The 7,575-nt window shown below is 39.6% G+C and overlaps 1 long non-coding RNA gene across 1 annotated transcript; it reads left to right on the forward strand.

Moving 5' to 3' along the window:
• The first annotated feature begins 361 nt into the window (after positions 1 to 361).
• On the forward strand, positions 362 to 1,563 carry LOC307041821. The gene is made up of 2 exons (XR_013808892.1): positions 362 to 963; positions 1,430 to 1,563. It is a non-coding gene; the product is annotated as an uncharacterized lncRNA (long non-coding RNA).
• The last annotated feature ends 6,012 nt before the right edge of the window (positions 1,564 to 7,575 follow it).

The following is a 7,575-nucleotide window of genomic DNA, read 5'->3' on the forward strand; positions in this document are numbered from 1 at the left end:
ACCCGAATTCAGTGCAAAACTGGGAGGATAACATGACGACGTGGCCCAGCATAAAACCAAAATAAACTGCCTTATTTAGGTCATGCCCACAGGAGCCAACAGTTGTCTGTTGTTTACATAATGCACAATTTACATGATCTCTTTATGCTGTGCAATATATCATATGTGCCTGTACTGTTTGAGTGAAAATAAAGTTTGATGTAATTTAATTTCATTATTGCACTGTTATTGCATTATTGCATTTCATATGTTCCTTAGAGTGCTACAATTTCTTTTAACACAGTTCATCATTCATATTAAGCTCATACTGTACATAAATAACACTGAATTAATTAATTGTTGAGAGGAAACTAAAGAAATGGCTTCAACAAGAAAGATCACATGTTTAATCCTAACAGGTATTACAAATTAAAATATAAAAGCAGCCCACACAATTACATCACTATGAAAATATTCATATATAATATTAAAAAATACAATGCATGCAGTATTTGTTGTGTTTATCTGTATTTAATGAACAACATGGCTGGGTGCTGGGTGCTGGTTTGTGGTCGTAGCACTCTCTATCTAACCACTCGTTCAGGTGCTTTCTCGAGTGATTGCAACCAACTACCGCACACGTAGTTCCCGAACCACTTTTCTTCATGTTGTAATTGTTATATCCTCTTTGTCTCTGCGATATCAGTGCTTTGTCGGCACAACGGAGCTAGCTAGCAAAACAAACCCAGTCCGCCAAAACGGAAGTGCATTGCATCGAAGGGAGGAGTTCAGGATGTAGAGCGGAAACGGCTCAATAACTTGTGTATAGACTAGTTATGTCATCTCCGTTCACTCCAATGGACCAGTTTTTTTACAGCAATGGCGGATCGTGGAGCCTCTCAATCGTTCCCCGGAAGTTAGCGCCAAGGCTAGCAGAGCTGTACAGTTGCAGCATAATAGACCGTTCGTGACGGACTTTTAAAGGTAAGAAGAAGCTTAAAGATTTATATTGCGGATATTATCAGTACATCTGATTCAAATTAACATGTGTATTAAAGGATGTCAGTGGATTATCCCTAAATTAGTAGATTTAGGGAACGTTTACAGATAACAGATTAAGCTAGGATTCCATACCATAGTACCATACACTATACCATAGTGGTTGAATACACAGTATTAGGAAACACTTTATACTTACTGGACATGTTATACTCATTATATACTGTATATAAAATATGACCAAGAATGTGAGACAACTTTATAGAAATTCATATCACATCTGTTACTGATGCCATTTGTCATACTTTGTTAAACTCACAAATAATAAAGTTCCATAACTTCAGTTGGGAACAAAGACCACACCTTATCTCCCCAAGGCAATTTCCCATCCAATAGGTGTGCTATATAGGTGTGTATAACCCTTTCTCCTGTCTGTTACTCCCTCTTTCAGCACAAGAACCAGAGGGGGATTCAATGGAGCCTGAATACCTGCACTGAGACCCTCACCCTGCACCCTGAGTCTCAACTCTCAGTGTTTTTCAAGCCTTTCCCTGTTTTTTTGTATTAAACAAAACATTAAGCTTTCCCAATGGTGTGTTTTTCGTTTTGTGAAAAAGTGCAAATGCAGTGTTTGTATACAATAACCTAACCTCACATATTTTTTTGCTGTTGGTCATGAAATTGCTCCTGCTGACTTGTGCCAGCCATTTTTTCCTCCGCTCTGTGTCAGTGGGGAAGCCGTACATTCGTACTCCTTTCTCAGAGCGATTTGAGCATCCCCAGGCAGCACAGCAAACCATGGTGGCGACTAGGAGGCAGCACAGCAAACCAGGACAACACGGAGGAAAAGGCACAGACAAACTGCATGATATGCTATTCAATGTTTATTGAATTCCATGTATTTGCAATGGATGTTCCTAAAACAACACATTTAACATCATCATCATCATCATGCTGCTGCTGCTGCTGCTAGTCCTTTGATAGTCACCTGTCCTTTCTGAAAGCCATAAAGATGACATTAGTCATTTCGATAACTTGTGTCCTCAATTACCATGGGATTACTGAAACTACCATGAATTTAAGAAAATGGTAGAAATTAATCTAATCTGAATTTTGAAGCATTCCTTTAGATCCCCTCCCTCTAAATATATCAATAAACATTAGAAAGTGATGCTCCTGACTACTATACAAGTTTAAGAAGATAATATTGTTTTGAAAGAATTCAAAGCTATAAATAAACAGCAACAGGCTCTTTAATCAAGGCACTGTTAGCCTAACATGTAAACTAGTTGTTCACACTAATCCTAATATTATCACTTAATATTAGCAAATTCTATTTTATTTTTTAAAACATATTGATGTAAATACATACACATATCGATTTGTTGTATAAATATTGCAAATCAAAACCTTTATTCACTAATAATTACCAAAAGTCGAAGTTCTATCTCCTGTTATCAATGCATTCACATTGCCCGCCATGAACTTCCGGGGAACGATTCTCGTCTGCATGAACCACGTGACGATAACCGTTTTTGGACTTCCGCTGTTGTAACTCTTCTATCTATACGGCGCTGCACCATAGGTTTACACCTATGGTTTACACGCGAAATCAATAGCGTGAAAAGGGGTGGGGTCAATAGGACCCGCTGGCGGAAATAGGTATAAATGGCCATTTTTTGGGCCATTTCTTCAATCTGACTTCATATTGAAAAATTTTAACAACAGAGGGTGCTACATAACACACTTTCAGGAAAAGTCGCGGACTGGGAGACTTTAATATTTTATTGAAAAAAAGTTACATACAATAAAAAAAACAGCTGTGGGTGAAATTGACCCGATGGTGGTGCTAGTGTTAATCCCATGTAATTGTAGAATGAACACAGTCTTCCTTTGAATATGTATAAGTCAGGTGTCTTGAGTAGTCAAAATTACCTACAAATCATTGTACACATTTGTAAATATTATTTTCCACTTGTTACCATTGTAAGTCTATTTTTATGCAGCTCTGCGTGATTTTGTGGCTACAATTCAGGCTAATACGCTACCAGAGGTGGAATAAGTACTCATATATTGTACTTGAGTAAAAGTACAAGTACTCAGATCTTGTAGTGAAAGTAGAAGTACTCAGATCTGGTACTTGAGTAAAAGTAGAAGTACTCAGATGTTGTACTTGAGTAAAAGTAGAAGTACCAGAGTGTAGGAATACTCTGTTACAGTAAAAGCCCTGTATTTAAAATGTTCCTCAAGTGAAAGTAGAAAAGTATTCTCATCAAAATCTAGTGAAAGTAGCGACAGTAAAAGTAGTCATTGTGCAGATTGGTCCATTTCAGAATAATAGATATGATATGTTTTATAATGATTGATCATGAAAGTGTTCTCAAAGCTGGTAAAGGTGCAGCTAGTTTGAATGACTTTGTATACTGCAGGGTAGCTTGTGGATTTACTCCAGGTGGAACTAAAGTCTGATTTAACACTTGATTATATTTCACATCATTCATCCACATCTGTGAAGTAACTGAAGGTATTAAATACATGTAGAGGAGGAAAAGTACACCATTTACCTCTGACTTGTGTTTACTGCCAACCTAAAAGTACCTAAAAAATAGTAATCAATAATGTATTGAAAAGTTATTTGGCTGATTGTTTTATATTGGCTCAGCCAGGTTATATGGGAGGCCCAGTCTACGTACAGATGGGTCACTCATTTTGAGATATTAAACTTAGTTTTCTTTTCTTTAATTTTTCATCCTCATATAGAATGCTATCACGAAACACACATTTGGTTGTTTATAGATAATCTGATTTAATGTGAGGTAGGGAAATAATCATTTGAGTATGTGTATATAAATATGTAATTTACAACAGCTGTAAGATGCTTGAAAAGCTTGAGAATGCACCTTGAAAATGCTTGAAAAGTGCTTGAATTTGACTTTGGAAAAGGTGTAAGAACCCTGATTATGAGACTGTTCTAAGAACATAGATTTACAGACTTATTTTTCCCAATTTAAGTCATTTTGCACCCAAATGAAGTCACAGACTAGAACAGAAGTGTAGTACCAACATTAAAACAGCAGTTGCTAACATGCGACTAAATGAAATTACTAAACATCATCACGCCAACACAAGGCCGCCTTTATTTAAGCTGTGGTGATGCGCAGCAATGTGACTGTGATATTATGAACAGTATAAAAATTCAGTGTGAAAACATTTTCTTGGATTGGCTGCTGGAACAGAGCCATTGATTGCACCCAGGTGTGTGTTCCAAGATGGCAGCACGTTGATTTGTTTCTGTCTCATTCTCGTTTTTTTTTGGCATTGACAACCTCTTGCGCATACTGACGTTTTGTAATTTTTATTTAGCTTTTTAGACCCGTTTTTAAATTGGTCCAGGGGCGGACTGGCCATCGGGACGTTCGGGACGAATCCCGATGGGCCGGTAGGACCACTCGACGCGGCCCACTTCCCCACTCCGATCGGCCAACTTCGGTACAGGTGAAATTGTAATCAGCTTAATGCTTGGCCCATGTATACGAGTGAACGTGGATCGCTTTATTTAGTGATCGGAAAAGCATTCCATGTAAACGGGGCTATTGATAGGTTGTCAAACTTGTCAATCTTATGTTTTCGAAAGTAGGCTAATAGATGAACTGAAGGGGTTGGGCCGGGAGAGATGAGTCGTCTCTTCCAATTGGAAAGAGGACGAGGCCCGCGTCAGAGGTCCACTCACAGACAAACTCCCTAGCTTCGTTTGATGATTGATCAGTAAGTTAGCTAGCAAAATTGAGAAAGACAGGATGGGACGGAAAATGCCAGAATGAAAAAACGAAAATTGCTACAGGAAGATACTGGAACATTTTCGAAAATCACAGAGCTGTTTAGTAGAAGGGCTCCCGCTCCCAGTCGCAGTAATAAGGAGGATAATGATGAACCACAGACCCGGCATATAATGACAGCAGGTGCAGTGTGCAGGGCTGTGTTAATTTATGTTACTGTTACCAATAGCGTTAGTTGACTGAGAAAACCGTCAAGAAAAAAGTTTAGCAATGTTATGACTAGTATAATATGCCCACGGCTGTGATTGTCAACCTGGACAGCCAGTCAGAAGCTAGCATGCCAACCTAGAGAGCCAATCAGAACCTAGAACGGGCTGCAGGGCTGGCCAGACTATTATATTGTGCATAAAGTTAGATGCATTAGGATAGAGTCATATGCTCATGATATTCCAAGTTCAATTATATAATATTAATATTATGATTTTAAATAATATACACAGAGATGTGTGGCCAATTCACTATTGCATTCATTTTAGTGATTGACATTACTGTGCATGATATTGTATTCCTTGAAGTTGGTTATTTTATACTGGACAAGTGCTCTCATGACTATTAGAATCATTTGTTGGTTAGACCACATGGCATTGATTGAATATCTGAGCTGCATGTTGTTGGGGCAGAATCTCTGCTCCGCGCCGTTCCTATATGAGCGGGTTCTCAAAAGAAGGAAAAATTCAAAGCAGCCAGGATAAGGGTTAAACAATAATCTGCTTTAATGGTGCAAAGATACAAATACATCACCGAATCACGAAGCACTCTGCAGAGTAGTCCGGGCTCAGGTTCTACCACCGTGTGAGACACGTCTCAGGAACGGCCAGTCAGAAACAAGAGCGCCGATCTTCAAAATGATCACAACATTTATACACAGAGTTCACTTCTGAGCGAGCTAGACATTACATTACATTACATTACATTGCATTTAGCTGACTCTTTTATCCAAAGCGACTTACAATAAGTTCATTCGACCAGGAAGATACAACCTTTAAGAAAACAGAATCATATAAGTACATCAGGTTTCATAGAGCCAAACATTTCAAGTGCTACTCAACTGGCATTTAGAAAGCCAGCCCTTTATTAGTATATAAGTGCTTTGTTAGTAATTCTATCGCTCGAAGTGGAGTCTAAAGAGATGAGTTTTCAGTTTGCGTCGGAAGATGTGTAAGCTATCTGCTGTCCTGATTACAATGGGGAGCTCATTCCACCATTTTGGAGCCAGGATAGCAAACCCACGTGTTTTTGCTGACGGGAACTTGGGTCCCCCTCGCAGTGCGGGTGCAGCGAGCTGTTTGGCTGATGCAGAGCGGAGTGCACGTGCTGGGGTGTACGGTTTAACCATGTCCTGGATGTAGGAAGGGCCAGATCCATTCGCAGCATGGTACGCAAGTACCAGTGTCTTGAAGTGGATTCTAGCAGTTACTGGAAGCCAGTGAAGGGAGCGGAGGAGCGGTGTGGTGTGGGAGAATTTGGGAAGGTTGAAGACCAGACGAGCCGCTGCATTCTGGATGAGCTGCAGAGGTCGGATGGCACATGCAGGTGAGAGACAGTGAGTTGGCAGTGTTCCATTGGTCGGTTTCCCTTCTGGGCGGGATCCCAGGTAGTAAGTCAGTTTGTTGATTCCATGTTGCTTCTGTGCGCGTGTGTGTGTGTGTGTTTCTGTCCCTCAGCCCTTAGGCAGATCCCCCAATCAATGATTTGGAGTCATGACAGAGGACTCTTTGACAGGACACATACTCATTCCCCCTAAACATCTTCAACACACACATCCTATCATGTATCTTTAACAGAAGTTAATTGTTCTTATCGCTTAATGGCTTCCCTGAACTTCCCTTCACCCCAAAGTCAGCTTACTAGGAATTAATACATTTTATTGATAAGCTCAAAAGGACCTTTATCTCATTTACTGCTGGGTGACCCAAGTCTCAAGGCCTCTTTTGCGGTCTGTAGGAGATAAATCATTAATTCTACAAGACTTTAAATGACTTATATCTGAAAATGTATCCGGGAATTCTCCTGTTGATTGCAAGGACTATTAATAATTAACAGAGAGACCCTAGGGGCCTCTTCTTGGTATCTGCTAGGCAAATTCTATATATGAGGTGACATTAAAATGAATATACCAGATTGAACTTTCCTGCCATAACACGTTACTTTAATACTTCAAATAATTCAAATAATACTTAAATTCCCCCTTTTGGTCTCGCCCCACGAGACCAACTCACATAAGACATTTGAAACACAACTACTGTCATTCCTTGCCACTGTGTCTGCTCCCCAACAGTATATACATCCATAATTTGTCACAGTAAACCCTCCAGGGACAAATAAGTGTTTATTTCCAGCTGGCAGTCCTAAAAGAAACAGAATCTTTAGATTTTAGTTTGAGTTTTACATTTGCAAACCGCCAACTCCTGTGGGAATTAGAAACGGGTCACATGTGGTTTCCCCCTTTTGCAGAATTTTTAGGAAACCTATGTTTCCCTTGGAGCTCCAAAATAATATGTTAGTCCAAAGACATGCTCGGTTAGTTATTGTTTTAGAATCATGCAGTTGCACTGATCACATGCAGAAATACATTCACACTCACTCTGTCAGGTTGTAAAGTCAAGTTTGGTCAGCCCCAGAGTCTGTCATTGATCGTGCTTTTCTCAAGTCACACGTCAGTCAGGGTCAAAGGTCATTTGGTCTCAGTCTTTTTGGCCATGTGTCGTGCTCTGCAGAGACTTTAATATTCTACTAGCTGGAGTTGTACTCGTGACATCAT

The sequence above is a fragment of the Notothenia rossii genome (assembly GCF_949606895.1).
Source record: "Notothenia rossii genome assembly, chromosome: 5".
NCBI lineage: Eukaryota > Metazoa > Chordata > Actinopteri > Perciformes > Nototheniidae > Notothenia > Notothenia rossii.